This window comes from Rana temporaria, chromosome 7 (genome assembly GCF_905171775.1).
Source record: "Rana temporaria chromosome 7, aRanTem1.1, whole genome shotgun sequence".
Classification (NCBI taxonomy): Eukaryota; Metazoa; Chordata; class Amphibia; order Anura; family Ranidae; genus Rana; species Rana temporaria.
In genome coordinates this window covers 79294422-79311402 of record NC_053495.1, presented here as the reverse complement: position 1 = coordinate 79311402, position 16981 = coordinate 79294422, and the positions used below count along the sequence as shown (strand labels likewise).

The following is a 16981-nucleotide window of genomic DNA, read 5'->3' as shown; positions in this document are numbered from 1 at the left end:
TTATAATGTTACTTCACATTAATTAAGCCCAAATACTGATATAGGTACAGTCCTTCTCAATATAAGATCAAGTATCTAATAGAAGGGGTCACATCAACTATCAATCCGTCCAAGCAACATGCCGACTGGTTAATGGTAACAATACAAGACAGGTATGTTTGATCAAGATACTTGCGGTTCTGCTGGGTGCTGTAGTACACTGTCTGGAGGTTGGATGTTGTAAGTAGCAGAGTCCCAGGTTCCTGGATGCTGAAGAATCCCTCTATGGCTGAGACAGGATACAGAGGGCTGAGGGCATGCAGCCTGCAGGTTCAGGGAGACAGGAGATCCGTGAGCTGGATACAAATGGGGTGACAAAGTCTCCGGAAGGATCCTGGGTTTGTGGGTGCGGGCAGGGTGTTCCCAGATGACGGCAGGCATCCGACAGAATAACGGAACACCCTGCCGTAATTTCTGGGGATTTAAATAGCCCCGAATTTGCGGGGAAAACGGAGGAGGATGCTGGTTGCACTTCCGCGTTCCAGCGTGGAACGCAGACGTCCGCGCACCGGAAGTGGCGCGGACGTCTTGCAGAACGGAGCGCAGCTGCTTGGATGAGACACAGCTGCGCTCGTTCTGAAATAGAAACATCAGAGATGTTACAAATGCTGCCTGTGGTCCTATGAATTGCTGCTACTCTGCCCCATCAAATGCTGCCAGTGTGCCCATCAATTGTCGCTACTGTGCTCCATCAGAGTGCCAGTGTGCCAATCAATTGCCCCATGATCAAATGCTGCCAGTGCCAGTGTGAGTGTGCCCATTAATTTCTGCGACTGTGACACTGTGCCCCATCAGAAGCTGTCAGTGTCAATTGCCGCTATTTGTCACCTCATCATCTGCTAACCTTTTCATCTGGACTCTCTGTCACTGTGGTCTGGTGGGGCAGACTTCAGCCAGCGCCAGTCTTCTTATCATCTTGGTTCCCTGGTCCAGGCACAGGCAGGCAGTCGGGCCACTCGGGCGGGAGGAGGAGGAACCTGCCCTGGAGGACAGCGGCAGCCACCAGCCATACCTGCCCTGGAGGGCAGCAGCCGCCATCCATACCCGCCCTGGAGGGCAGCAGCAGCCGCCAGCCAGCATGCCCGCCCTGGAGGCGGGCATGGCTGTTTTTATGAATTATTAATATTAAAAACTTTTGATAATTTTGTAAAACCTTCTGTGTTTGGTGTACTTGCCTTTTTACAACATTTGACATTTTCGCACTTTAAAATCCCTAAATCTGGAAGAGTGTGCATCTCTCCCAAATGGTCTCTTTTGCTTTTTGCAGTATATAATAGAATTATATGACAACTAACCCACAGGAAAGCTACAGGTACACTGCGCTGCACCCGCAGTGTGAGTAAACCATAGTTCATCAGTGTGAATATAGCCTTAAGCCCCTTTCATACGATCAGTCCAATCGGGTCCACCTGTCTGTTTTTCAGGTGGGCCCAATCGGAGCCTCCATTCACTTCTATGGAGCGGCAGATGTAAACGGATTTGTGTCCATGTACATTTGCCTACCTCCAATCTGATCCGCTAAAAAAAACAGAAGGGGATACATTCCCTTCCATCTGGGCAGATCAGAGGGTCCATAGAGTAGAGCGGGCTGTGTCCGTGTCTGCTCTGCATACGTGGAGTGGATATGAACCTGTCATCTGCCCTGGCCACTCATTTCGGCCCACGACCGGTTACCAAGTTGCTGAAGTGGCCATCGCTCTTCAAAAGGTTGAGCACCCCTGCATTAGGTCCTACTAGACATGTGCACAGCAAAAATTTTCGTTTTTTTTTTTTTTCTGTTACGTTTCTGTTCGTTTATCGTGATTCGTAACGAGTCGTAATTTCGTAAGACGTTAGTTATCGTATTCGTACTCTTTAGTATTTTCGTAACACTCTTTTTTCCGTTTCCGTTTTTTTCTGTTAGTTTATTTTTCGTTGAATCGAGATTCGTATTTTCGTTATGTTTTGTATTCTGCCTCGTTCGTATTTTTTGAATGAATTTATTTGTTTATTCGTTTTTACGTTGGTATATTTTTCGTTTTTTTATATTCGTATTTACATTATATTTACCATCGTGCCGCATTCGTATTTTCGTAAGAAATAGATCTTCGTTGTTTTATCATCATTCGTATTTTCGTGTCTTGTTTCATTCGATTGTAAAAACGTGCTTTAGTAGATCTTAGTGCATTCGTAATTCAGTTAAAATACATTTTACGTTGATTCAACACACTACTCATCGTAATTTTGTAAATCTAACTTGACTGCGATAGACTACTTGACGGTCTTACTGATACTGATTATTACTTTCGTAAGATTGTTTTAGTAAATTTGTAATCGGGCCTTAATTCGTTATTTTACGCAATGTGTCAGAATTGTGCTCCGCTAACGCTGCTAATGTGTGTTGTAAATCATTCGTACTTTCGTAAGTACATCGCAGCAAATCTTAACCATTAGAAAATCTCATACTTTACTTTCGTTTTCGATGCGCGGCTTATAGCCTCCGCCCCTGGACTCCATTTTGAGACGGTGTATGAGTGCGTGGTTTGGCGAGGGAGGAACAGAGAGCAGGGCAGAGGTGGGCTTGTCGAATTTCGACTTGTTTTTGTGTGGTGGTTTCACTGGTTTGCTATATTTTGGGCAATTAAAATCATGTATAGGAGTGAGAATGGACATGTGAGTGTTGAGACTGAGAGTGAGAATGTTGGTGTTAGTCAGTGTGTTGATGTGAGACTTGTTGGTGTGACTGAGAGTGAAGTGGAGGAAAGGTGTGGAGCAGATGAGATGAGTGTGGTGGAGGAGAGGCATGGAGGGGAGAAGAGGCATGGAGGGAAGAGGAGGCGTGGAGGGGAAGAGAGGAGTGGAGTGGAGGACAGGTGTGGAGGAGAGGAGAGGAGTAGAGTCGAGGAGAGGCATGGAGGGGAGAGTAGGCATGGAGGGAAGAGGAGGCATGGAGAGAAGAGGAGGCATGGAGGGGAAGAGAGGAGTGGAGTGGAGGAGAGGTGTGTAATGAAGAGGAGGCATGGAGGGGAGGAGAGGAGTGGCGTGGAGGAGAGTAGTGGAGTGGAGGAGAGGAGCGTAGTGGAGGAAAGGCGTGGAGGAGAGAGGAGGCGTGAAAGGGAGAAGAGGAGGGTAGTGGAGGAAAGGCGTGGAGGAGAGAAGAGGTGTGAAAGGGAGGAGAGGAGGGTAGTGGAGGAAAGGCATGGAGGGGAGAGGAGGCGGGGAGGGGAGGAGAGGTGTGGAGTGAAGCCGAGGCATGGAAGGGAATGTGGAGGTGTAGTGGAGCGGGAGCATGGCAAAGAAAGGAGACATGTGGCCCCTCCTATGTCAGATAGTGCGGACTCAGATGTGCAGCAGAACAAGCGAACCAAGAGACAGAAATCAAGGGGACCCATATATACCAAAGAGGAGAATGCTGCATTGGTTGCTGCAGTATCAAAAGAAAAAGTGACACTCTTCTGCCAATCCGTGCCAGCATCTGAGAAGTCAGCAGCCTGGGAACGAGTCCGGGACTCCGTGAATGCGGTCTCCAAGTTTCACAGGCCCACCAATGGCGTCAGACACAGGTAATTAATATTAAAATATTCTTTCACTCTTGTGTAAAAAATACACAGTTTTGTAGTCAATAACAAAAAAGTAACAGTTCAACGTAACCAAAAAATGTATTTGTCACAGCCACATGCTGAACAGTATACATATAACCATCACAATGTGAAAAGAAATGTGGTTTTCAAAAAACATTAATCTACGTATTTTTTTTTTATTAATGTAATTGTAATGTTTATGTACATTTGCAGGTTCTATGATTGTCGGGCAACGGTTACAAAGAAGATGCAGAGGCTTCGACTAGGACAAAACCGAGGAAAGCCTATCAAGTTGCGAGAGTGGGAGGCGGAGCTAAGAGATGTCCTTCTGTCAGAGGATGTCCCTGGATTCAGCAGCAGGGGTCAAAATCATAGAGCTGGTGGTGAGGAAAATTAAATATATCATTATAATTTATATATATTGCAGTTATAATATATTTGTAAAGCTATCTTATTGTTTATGATGACTACACATGTATGACTTTTATTTTTTTACATTCATGTTTTCCAGATCAAGAAACATCATCCTTGGAAGGATCAGCTCCAACTCCAAGTACATCCTATTAACAACATTCTGGTGGTGAGTACCCAACACAAAGGATATATAATGAACTGCTATTTACTACTTGGACCAAGTCACTGTGCCATGCAGACCGTCACAGTTGAGACAATTAGGTGCCGTTTCTGTCTCCCTGGCTACTCAGCTTTCACTATCACAGTCGAGAGCAGAAGGCTCGTTATGCACAGTGAGCCGAAAAAATAGCAATGCAAAATAGTGGGCAGCAATAGAGCAGCTGAAGAGAACTTTTTAAAATTAACCAGCAGGTGATTGGTTGCTATGCGGCCCTAACAAACAACATTATGCTGGATAACTTCAGCAACTTCTGCTCCACCCACTATAGTATTTATTGTGTCTACGGTTCTGTGTGCCCAAGCAAGGTAGCAAGGTCAGAGCTGTGGATGCTGAATTGTGACGGGGGCAGAGCTGCGGGGGGCTGTTAGGTGAAGGTGGGTCAAGTTGCAGGGTGGGACAGAGAACACAGCTGTTCACATGTGCTGTGAAGGTGGGTGAAATTTACCACTGTGAAGGGGGTTCAGATCAGAACATAATTGTGAAGGGGAAACTGTCATGTGAAGGTGGACTGAGGAAGCTGATGTAAGAAATGTGATTTTTAAATCAAAAGGTGGGTATAGTAGTAGTATGTATGCACCCTTCCAAATTCAAACTTGCCTGCTCTCATTTTGTGACTAGATTTTGAGGGATGCCGAGAAAGGGGTGAGAGCTCCGCCAACAGCATAGTTTGAAAGGGAGTCCTTCTCTCATCGATCACAGGGGGGGAAGAGAGAGGAGAACACATCGATAACAGCTTTGATTTGACATTGCCGTGTTCCCTGCCGCTTGCTGCCACATACATCCCCTCCTCCGGGACTTTTATCCTGTCCAATCCCAGGACGGGCGATCTGTAAATTAAAGTTTCCTGGCCATGGGGCGGGGCTGTTTAGTAGCGGGAAAACATCAATTTAAATGAAAGCGTTTATCGCTCTTTACCTGCAGCACATGTAGGCTGCATGGTGGGCACAGGGTGCATTGGTGGGCACAGGCTACATAGGTGGGCACAGGCAGGCTTCATTGGTGGTTTTGGATAAAGTTGGTGTTAATATTTTTTTAAAATATTTTATTCTGCATAAAACAATTTTGTGTCATTTAATGAGATAATTTATGAGGGCGTGTTTAGGGGTTGAATTAGGGGTGGGGCAAGCTAAGGGTTGGGTGTGGCAACTAACTGTTGGCTAGTAACCCTTGAGGCCTGGCTAGTAGCTAATTTAGCCCTGGTACTATGTATATGGGGGTTGTAGTAAATGATATGTAGATACTTGATAGCATATTTTACATATATTTTGTTAATCTTAAAAATTGCCAGAAATGTAACATCTGTTTTAACACATCAGCAACTTCTGATTATATTTTACATTTCCTCAGTCCATTTTTGGTTGAATATTTGATTTCATAGTAGAAAATATTGTAGTTATACGACATATCTCAGGCAAAAATTGTAAATACAGCTGTTGACTTTTTCATGAACATTACCTTGACTCTTCACTCTTTCTTCCGTCTTTAACAGAAAGCTGCATTCAAGACCCTCCAGCATCGGCTTCTGGCAGGACCATTGCTCCTCCTCAGGGTAAGTGCATGATCTGGGAAGAAACAGGACACAGCACTAACTCCATTATCATCATCATCATGTACCCTATTTACACATAGGCATTTTCATGTAATACACCTAAAAGTTCAATTTAAAAATTCGTACAAAAATGACACCTCATACCTTTAGAACGTGACTGTGAAAGGGACACTGTGATTTGAAGGGGGATTGATATATCAAGGAGGACTGCGCAAACTGTGGAAATAAATTAGAGTGGCTGTGATGTCAGAGATTCATTCCTATCACAAAGATTTTTTGCTGAACTCCACCGTGTTGAAATTTTTTTTCTGCCTTTGGTTCTTTTAATGATTTTGAATTTAGTAGCCATTATTGAAAGGTGTTCAACAGCTCTTTTGCGCTTTTTTTTTAAACTACCGTTAAGCCTATAATATCTATACATAATATCTCTATAACCTGTATGGTTTAGAAGATATTCGCCCTGCAAACCTAGCACGGCACACTAAATTACTTACAAGGTTATTAGCTCATAATGAGCTAGTATGCTGTGCATACTAGCTCATTATGCCTTTGCTTTACAGGTATTTTTTTATCTTTTAGTGGGTATAAAAGCGCTACAAAGGTTTTTGCAGTAGGATATCAAAAGTACTACGATAATAAATTTAGAATACATATGCCCTTTTTACCTGCAACTTACTGGGACCCTTTAAGAACTTTATCTTCAACATTATCTTCACTCTTTCTTCCGTCTTTAACAGAAAGCTGCATTCAAGACCCTCCAGCATCGGCTTCTGGCAGGACCATTGCTCCTCCTCAGGGTAAGTGCATGATCTGGGAAGAAACAGGACACAGCACTAACTCCATTATCATCATCATCATGTACCCTATTTACACATAGGCATTTTCATGTAATACACCTAAAAGTTCAATTTAAAAATTCGTACAAAAATGACACCTCATACCTTTAGAACGTGACTGTGAAAGGGACACTGTGATTTGAAGGGGGATTGATATATCAAGGAGGACTGCGCAAACTGTGGAAATAAATGAGAGTGGCTGTGATGTCAGAGATTCATTCCTATCACAAAGATTTTTTGCTGAACTCCACCGTGTTGAAATTTTTTTTCTGCCTTTGGTTCTTTTAATGATTTTGAATTTAGTAGCCCTTATTGAAATGTGTTCAACAGCTCTTTTGCGCTTTTTTTTTAAACTACCGTTAAGCCTATAATATCTATACATAATATCTCTATAACCTGTATGGTTTAGAAGATATTCGCCCTGCAAACCTAGCACGGCACACTAAATTACTTACAAGGTTATTAGCTCATAATGAGCTAGTATGCTGTGCATACTAGCTCATTATGCCTTTGCTTTACAGGTATTTTTTTATCTTTTAGTGGGTATAAAAGCGCTACAAAGGTTTTTGCACTAGGATATCAAAAGTACTACGATAATAAATTTAGAATACATATGCCCTTTTTACCTGCAACTTACTGGGACCCTTTAAGAACTTTATCTTCAACATTAACTTCACTCTTTCTTCCGTCTTTAACAGAAAGCTTTTCAGGAGTTAAATGTGCGTGTCATATGCTGATAAATATGTTATCTAATAAAGAGAAAATAATTTCTGTTTAAGGCATTTTCTGTTTCTGCAATTTTTATATTGTATTTATTTACTTCTATAAAGGTTATTTTATTAAATAAGCTTTTAAATTTTTTTAACTTTAGGATATAAATGCAATGTGTAGATTTACCTAAATAAGTTTAAATTGATTTTTGGTTTTCTCTCAATCATTAATACAACTTATCCCCCCTCCCCAACTCAATCTTTCATTTGCTCCATTATTCATTATTACTACTACATAAAAGTCTAATCTGAATAAATTCATTACTATGAACGCTTTCATCATTCATCAAACTTTGCCTATCTTATCTATTTCAGATCAGCAATACCACCCTGAGAGGAGAGTACAGTGCAGCCCGCACTCTCCTGTTCTTCTTTTGGAGAGGCTGGAGATTCAGCCAGAGATTACCCCTATCATTCCCCAGACTCCTGATTTCTCCCCCGGCCCAGAGGAGGAGCACAGAGGACAAGGTTCATTCATTCAGCCACCCCATGCCCTGATGCCACCTACTGCTGTACCGCCTTTCCCAACTGTGCAGGAGATCATTCTGAGGGAGCTTATAGAATTAAGGTGTGACAACCGAAAACTACAAAGAAAGGTCAAAAGGCTTACCCGGCTTACCCATCAGTTGAGCAGGCAGCAAACTGAGAGTTTTGAAATAATTTTGGCCCGGGCAAGCCAACAACACAATTAGGCATTGGACCGAGTATATTTTGTTTACTTGAAGATATTTCCAGACACATTGCTCCAATGCCTGGGAGCTACGATGAACATATAACCAACAAAGACGTTTTGAAAAATGAAGGCTAGACCTTCCTCTGCCCATCTCATCGCAAATTATTATGCAGAATCGATCTTTTTACTGTTCCTTGATTTTGGTAGAAACGTTTTCTTATGCTGCCAAGTTACACCTACCCAGCATGTGTGTTTGTAATTTCTATGAAAATATTTTTTTTTTTGTGAATATAAAACTATTTTTGGTCTAATATTATTATTATTATTATTTATTTATATACATCATCACATTATCTGCTAAATTATTATGTATTCATTTCCCACACACAATAGTATTTTATTCCGAACTTCAAACTCTAAGGGCCAGATTCACAGAGTAGATACGACGGCGTATCTGCTGATTCGCCGTTGTATCTGTTGTTCTATCTATGCTATAGATAGCCATAAGATCCGACAGCTGTAATTGTTTTACACTGTCGGATCTTAAGATGCGTCGTAAACCAGCGTCGGGTATGCAAATTAGGAGTTACGGCGATCAACGACGGTTTTTCGCGTTCGCTACGTCGCCGCTAGTCTAGTTTCACGTCGCAAAGTTAGTCGTTTTTTTTTGGTGCCCTAACTTTAGTCAGCAAGCGTATTGCTGTCTAAAAGTATGGCCGTCGTTCCCGAGTTGAAATTTTAAAAATAACGTCGTTTGCGTAAGCCGTCCAGTAATACGGAATTACGCTACGCGCGTCGCCGTTCGAAAAAATGACGTCACGGCGCGCAATGCACGACGGGAGTTCGGAAACGGAGCATGCGCGGTAGGTCCGGCGCGGGAGCGCGCCTAATTTAAATGGCACACGCCCATTTAAATTGTCCCGCCTTGCGCCGGAGGCCGCCGGCGTAGGTTTGCATCGCAAGTGCTTGGTGAATCAGGCACTTGCGATGAAAAATTGCGGCGGTGTAACGTATCTATGATACGTTACGCCGCCGCTCTTCTATGTGAATCTGGCCCACACAGTCTACCTTAAACTATTCATTTATATTTTAATGTTTCCCCACTGTTAGTGGACACTGGACAGTAAAACAACACAGGAAGCAGGGGGGGGGGATACTAAAGCAGTGGGAGTGTGGATACTGGAATAAGATAGCCAGGGTGAAAAATTATAGACCGAGGGGCTAGGGAGGTAGCGGAGGACAATATAAGTAGACATTAGGGAAAAACATGGATCCCACTATCACATCTTTTAAAGACACGTGGAGGCATTTTGCAATTTTGTATCTTCGAATGGTATGCAGCAGAGCTGAGTTAGGCAGAGAATGTACCCGATCGGCAGGGATGGACTGGGACAAAAATTTGGCCCTGGACTTCATCCAGACTGGCCCACTTTGACAGGACAACTCCCGCACCCCCCCCCCCCCCCGGCCACCCAAGCCCCCTCTCCCCCTTCACTAGCCCCTAGCCGTTCTACTTTATTAGAGTAGAACGGCTGGTACTGGTACTCTTTTAGGCAGTACCACTGGGGAAGCTAGACATTATTTCACCCGGGGCAAAGAATCAGTTTGGTGCCCCCCCCCTTATGGGACAAGATTAGGCAGAAGTGAGAAACTCCCAGGCCATAGCTGTTAAATCAGCTGTCCGTCCCCTCCCCCATGCTCCTCTATCGTCCCTCCTTGCTCCTCTGGTCCTCCCTCTGCTTCTTTGTTCCCCCCCAGGTGAGCGCTGTGGGGAGGGAGAGACAGAGGAGCGGAGGGGGGCGGCGGTCTGCTGTCACTGAAGCCGGCCCACTGAGCCATCGGCCCACCGGGAAACTCCCTGTAGTCCCAATGGCCAGTCCATCCCTGCCGATCGGTAAACTAATGAGAAGATATCTGCTTTCGCTGCAATGGAATTTTAATCACTATTCCAAAAGATAATACAGTTCCCAGTCTCCCTGTTCTTACCTTGCATGGAGCTGAGCAGCATTCAGATCCCTGGTGGTCAGAATGGAATCAAAATACCAGGGCCAAGATAGACCATGAGTTTAGATTTGTAGCTCTGGGAAGTGTGGAGGTGATGCACTGACAATGGCATAGAAGAAATTATTTCGATGTCAAAAAACATAAAATAAGTAACACAACTGTATTCCATATATACATCAAAATAACATTTTTGCACATTATGCATTCCATGACACACACCAATATACTTACTCACACCCACTTAAAATATACATATACACAGTGACACACACTGACCCATAAAGACGACACACACTTTAACTGACAGACACACTGGCCAATAAATGAAGTGCCTTGTAAACAAAGCCAGACTGACCCAGACACTTAATCACAGAAAAACACAGACATACTCACATTGACCCTTAAACACACAGACTAACCCCATACTCACTCACACACAATGACAAATAAAGGTGATTTATTTTAAAAAAAAAGTCATACAAGTATATCATTATAACATCCTAAGTGGGGTTTACTCTTAGGCCCCATACACACCATAGAATCTATCCGCAGATAAATCCCATCAAATGGGTTTCTGCGGATAGATTCTATGGTGTGTACACTCCGTCGGATATTTATCCGCGGATAAATCTCCCCTGGGATGGATTTCCAGCAGATGGATATTTGCTGACATGCTCAACAAATCCATCTGCTGGAATCCATTCCAACGGATGGATCCGCTCGTCTGTACAGACTTACCGGATCCATCCGTCCAAAGGGATTCCCCGCACGCGTCGTAATGATTTGACGCATGCGTGGAATTCCTTATATGACAGCGTCGCGCCCGTCGCCGCGTCATAAAAGCGGCGACGGCGCGACACGTCATCGGCAGAGGATTTCAGCGCGGATTTCAATGCGATGGTGTGTACACGCCATCGCATAGAAATCTTCTGAAATCCTCGAGAGGATTTATCCGCGGATACGGTCCGCTGGACCGTATCTGCGGATAAATCCTCTCGTGTGTATGGGGCCTGAGTCTTAATACTTACTATGAAGTGCTGAAAAAACCTCATGTGTTTTTCTATTTGCTTCCTCCTCATCCACATCCAGGTCCAATGTTAGGCATGCATGTGAGACATGACGTCAGTAAATTGCAACTGCAAAAAAAGAGAGAGGGATATAAATTAGCAGAAATAATTAATGGAATGATGGAAGGTGAGTAGGGGAAAAATGATAAGCCACTCACGTGTTTAAGGGTGCCACAGGCAACATACTTAACCAGGATTAAATCCATAGTGTGGTGAGATCAGGGGCGTACCTAGAGCATTTGGCACCCGGGGCGGATCCAATATCTGGCACCCCCCCCCCCCCCCACGTTAAAATGTAAAAACACCCCACTGTGCCCCCTGCATACCTCTGCATCCTTCAATATCTTTTTGTTACTACTGTGTACCCCCTCTCCACAACTGCACCTCTGGACCCCTTTACATTACACAGCCCCCTGCATCACTGGACCCCTTTACATTACACAGCCCCCTGCATCACTGGACCCCTTTACATTACACAGCCCCCTGCATCACTGGATCCCTTTAAAATTACACAGTACCCTGTATCACTGGACCCCTTTAAAATTACACAGCACCCTGTATCACTGGACCCCTTTACATCTCACAGCCCCCTTCACCTCTGGACCCTTTTACATTACACAGCCCCCTGCACCACTGGACCCCTTTACATTACACAGCCGCCTGCACCTCTGCACCCCTTTACATCACATAGCCCCCTGCACCTCTGGACCCTTTTACACTACACAGCCCTCTGCACCCCTTTACATTACACAGCACCCTGCACCTCTGGACCATTTTACATTGCACAGCACCCTGCATCACTGCACCCCTTTTACATTACACAGCCGCCTGCACCTCTGCACCCCTTTACATCACATAGCCCCCTGCCCCTCTGGACCCTTTCACACTACACAGCCCTCTGCACCCCTTTACATTACACAGCACCCTGCACCTCTGGACCCTTTTACATTACAAAGCCACCTGCACCTCTGGACCCCTTTACATTACACAGCACCCTGCATCACTGCACCCCTTTTACATTACACAGCACCCTGCATCACTGGACCCCTTTACATTACACAGCACCCTGCATCACTGCACCCCTTTTACATTACACAGCCGCCTGCACCTCTGCACCCCTTTACATCACATAGCCCCCTGCACCTCTGGACCCTTTTACACTACACAGCCCTCTGCACCCCTTTACATTACACAGCACCCTGCACCTCTGGACCCTTTTACATTACACAGCCACCTGCACCTCTGGACCCCTTTACATTACACAGCACCCTGCATCACTGCACCCCTTTTACATTACACAGCACCCTGCATCACTGGACCCCTTTACATTACACAGCACCCTGCATCACTGCACCCCTTTTACATTACACAGCCGCCTGCACCTCTGCACCCCTTTACATCACATAGCCCCCTGCACCTCTGGACCCTTTTACACTACACAGCCCTCTGCACCCCTTTACATTACACAGCACCCTGCACCTCTTTACATTACACAGCACCCTGCATCACTGGCCCCCTTTACATCTCATAGCCCCCTGCACCTCTGGACCCTTTTACATTACACAACACCCTGCATCACTGCACCCCTTTTACATGACACAGCCACCTGCACCTCTGGTCATGTCAGCTAAAAAAAAAAAAAAAAACAAATTTTTTTTTTTTTTTTTTAAATCGGGATGGTGTCACCCCTCTAGTGGGTGTCACCCGGTGCGGCCCGCACCCCCCGCACCCCCCTAGGAACGCCACTGGGTGAGATGTCTTCCAAACGTGAACTGTAATATTTCTTCTTTGAGGGCAGGTGGCAGCAGTCTGCACTGCAGCAAGAGCACAGTAGGAGGAGAGCCCCAGTGTTTGTGGGAGTATTGCGAGCCGTGGAATTGTGGAGTAGGTTTCTTTATGGAATGGTAGCTTTTTTTTTTTTTTTTTTGTGGCTTAATTTCAGAGCCAAGGAGTCAAAACATTACTCCAAAAACGAATGAAAAATAAACAAACTAACCCCAGCTTGGGTTGATAACATTCTTGCAAACGGTGGTAGTAGATAATGGATTTGTGAATGTAAACAAAAACTATTATTATTTATTAATTATTATTATTATTATTATTATTATTATTATTATTACCCTTATGCATAGATCTACTTCAATTCAAACTTTTGCAAGTTGTAAGATGTGATGGGAAATAATAAAATCAACAAAAACAAACATAGTGCATGTCAGGATTCAAAATAGATATATCAACAGAAATGAATAAATATATAGTACTTTTAGCTACCTGGAAGACTATATTAATGCTTACCTGTATGTAGGTGCTTGAAATACCTCCATTCATGGTTTAGGGGATAATTTAGAACGATCGTGCATTTTCTTAAGGTGGTCATGCCAGGACTGGCAGACCTGCGTGCATAGCATAGAAGCTGATTATGTAATACTCACCTGCGATCAAAGCCCCCGCTGCAGTGGCCGACACATCATTTCAAAAGCTAAAATCTCAAAGTTAGAGATTGAGAGCCTAACAAGCTAGGATCACCCTTACAGTATAAACTCTTTTTTCATGTTTACAACCTCTGAATTATTTGGGGGGGGGGGGCCTGGGGTCAGCAAATTATAAAAAAAAAAAAATGGTAAATAAAATGTTGAGGTAATCAATGTTGCCCACCCAACAAAAAATAAATCTTTGAATTATATAGACTGTGGTGGATCACAGCTTCTCATGCTTGCTGTATCTACATTGTGATTGATACTTTATCGTATATTTTATTCATGTAACATTACTTTTGGTACATACAGTATATCATGACATGCACTATATTTGGTTTTGTTGTATTTATTTTTTGGCATCGCCATCTATACTTGGAACAGGTAAATTATTAACAATATCTTTATCGATTTGATAAACATAAGAACTTAAGAAGTAGTATAATTAGAATTATTCAGTTGCAAAGCTTAGTTCTGGGTAGCCCAGCTTTGGAAGATTGACTTTCAGAAATGTCATCTGCTCCATCAGCTGTGGGGCCAGCTGGGACCTCTGTGGGCACAGAATATTTCCTGTGATAGAAAATACACGCTCACTTTGCACAGAGGTCGGGGGGCAAGAAAGTAGCTCTTGTGCCACCACAGAAAGAGCAGGCCAAATACCCCTTTTCTCATCCCAATACTCTAATGGATCTGTAGTGGAGGCCAAATGGGGTTCAGACAAGTATAATTTAACATGATCTGACACAATGCTTCTTTTCATGGTGGGCATTTTTGTGGGTCCAACTAAAGTATGTAATGCCAAACTCCAAACGTCAGGTCTTCTAGTGGAATGCTCAGCAGTGGTTGTACTAATAACAGTAGGTGATGGTGGCACAATGTCACTATCAGGCTCCTCCTGATCTTCTTCCTCTTCACCCTCTGCCGGCCTAAACAATTTTCGGTGACTGTCAAACACCCTCTGAATTAATAGATCCCTATAGGTGGTAAGGGAACTCTGAATTATTGCCATTTTTCCTTTAATGCGTGGATCGCACATAGAGGCAAGCATTAGCTCAGGGCATGCCTCTATGAGCTCGTTCATCCTTCTATTCAATTGTCTCCTCAGTCTCTTTATAATTGCAGCTACATCTTGAACTATGCCGCCAGGCAAGGGCTCGCTTTTGTTTAGAAAGCCATCCATCTTAGTGATAAGATAGATGTAGAGAGGGATTACTTGAGCCAGACTTGCATTCTCTAGGCTCAATTTTTCTGTTACATCTCGGAAGTGGCTAAGCACAGCCACCACCTGACTAATTATTTTCCACTCCTCCCTGCTTATTGGCCTTGCTACACCAATAACATGTTCATTTGACATGGCGTGTATTGGCTTTTGCTGTTCCATGATACGTTCGAGCATCTCCAAAGTGGAGTTCCAACGGGTGGCTACATCTACCTTCAAGCGGTGCTGTGGAACGCAAGCCTTACTCTGCTCAAGTCTGAGTATGTGACTGTCTTTCACACTACGATGAAAATGGGCTGCTATTTTTCTACAACTGTCTAAGATAGCAGACAATTTTGATGTTTCACTTTCATCGTCCAAAGCAGACTTCACAACGAGATGCAGGGCGTGTGCAGAGCAACGAATGCCAACAAATCTGCCATCTCGCACTGCCTTGAGCATGTTTGCTGCAGCATCAGTGACTATAAAGCCCATCTTTGCCCGTGTGCCTGACTCCTCCCTAAGCCACTGCGCCACCATTTTCTGAAGTGCACGTAAAATATTTACAGCAGTGTGCTGGTCGTCCATGACTTCAGCATGCAACAAGAATGTGCGTTGCCCATGCTCAGGAGGTTCTGCTGCCTTAGCACCTGTGCTTCTCATTCCTGCTTTTGGTTTGTTTGGTTGTGACTCCTTGGGCTGCCACCAGTGAGCCGTCAATGACAAAAAGGCATGTTGCCCACTGGGAGCGCTCCACAAGTCTGTAGTAAAATGGACAGACTGGCCAGCTGCTCTGCCCAGCTCCTCTTTCAGTAATCCAACACAGGAATTATATAAAGAGGGTACAATTTTCCTACTAAAGGTAGTACGGCAGGGGAGAACATAGTGAGGTGCAACCACCTTCATGAGGTTTTTAAATGTATGTCCTTCAACTATATTAAAGGGTGCTCCCCCAACTGCTATAAGTTCCCCTATCAGATGGGTGATTTTAAGGGACTGTTGACGAGACATACCCCTTGATTGGAAACTGGGAAATTGTTGCAGCGTGGGCTGCTGTAAAGGAATGGGGCGGCATGTGTCAACTACACAAGAAGTCCCTTCATCTTCCTGCCCCTTGTTGAGCCTTTTGGGGTTAATGGCAGCAGTAGTGTTGCTGCTGCCTCTCTTTTTACTAGGTGGAGCTGCAACTCCACTTTCTTCTCTCAGCAGCACCGGTGTATGGTGTGCACGGAAATGGTAATTCATCCCGGCATTGGTTAAATGGGCTATGTCTCTCCCACGGCTCACTTCCCTGCCACATAATTTGCATTTCACCATGCGCCCGTCACCAACAGTAACAAAATGTTCCCATATTTTTGATCTGCGGTTCCCAGTGGCCGGTGAGGATTGTTTTACAATTGCCTCTGGCTGATGGGTATGTGCAGCTTCCGGGTCTTTGGAGGAATTTGGTGGGCTAACAATGGTGGCAGTTGCACTACTTGGATATGAAAGACATTTAGGCAAAACAACTAAGCCTGAAGAGGTTTGTAATGGTGCAGGCAATTTTTTTTTTGAAGGTGAGGAGTCGGGAAATAACAGAGGGGACTCAGGGGCAGAGGAGTAAGGACTCATAGATATAATATCCTCATGAATTTGGTTTACAAGTTGTGCATTATCCTCTATATTAAAATCTAAATCAATTCCTTCAAGGTCAAGGCCTTCAAGGGTCAGACTCTCAGGTAATTCTACTTTAGCAGCATCCTGTTCTGCCAGGTGCCTACTTGGATTAGGATTAGATACTGAACTATGAGAATGAAAAAAGATGCTGCTATTATCTGTTTCCAATATATTGTGTGCTGTTTTTACATCTGGAGGCTGAGCAATTTGCTCCTCCTCAAGCTGTAAAATTTCAAGTTTTGGCTGCCTAAAATTATGGACACTAGCAACAACCTTTGCAGGAACTGCCCGTGACCGGCATGTCTTGTAAAAAACATCTGGGGTTACAGTTGGCCTATATTCAGAAGTTGTTGTTGCTGTGTCACACTCAACTTTTTCCTCTGTTGCTTTCCTCATGGTGAGAATGTGAGAATAAGTGGGAAAAGTACAATATTTGTATATTAGAAATAGTATTATTGTGTTTTTTTTCAGAAAAAAATACAAATGATAATGTATTCTGAAAAATAAAGGTATTGAGGACG

The 16981-nt window shown here is 44.0% G+C and overlaps 1 long non-coding RNA gene across 2 annotated transcripts; it reads right to left on the bottom strand.

Moving 5' to 3' along the window:
- Positions 1 to 3928: 3928 nt before the first annotated feature.
- LOC120945441 lies at positions 3929 to 11351 on the bottom strand. Of its 2 annotated transcripts, XR_005750573.1 has the most exons (7): positions 11291 to 11351; positions 11094 to 11201; positions 10048 to 10164; positions 7245 to 7367; positions 5927 to 5998; positions 5689 to 5795; positions 3929 to 3976 (listed from the first exon to the last, which is right to left on the bottom strand). It is a non-coding gene; the product is annotated as an uncharacterized LOC120945441 (long non-coding RNA). The 2 variants fall into 2 exon arrangements; XR_005750574.1 differs by lacking the exon at positions 7245 to 7367.
- Between the last annotated feature and the right edge of the window lie 5630 nt (positions 11352 to 16981).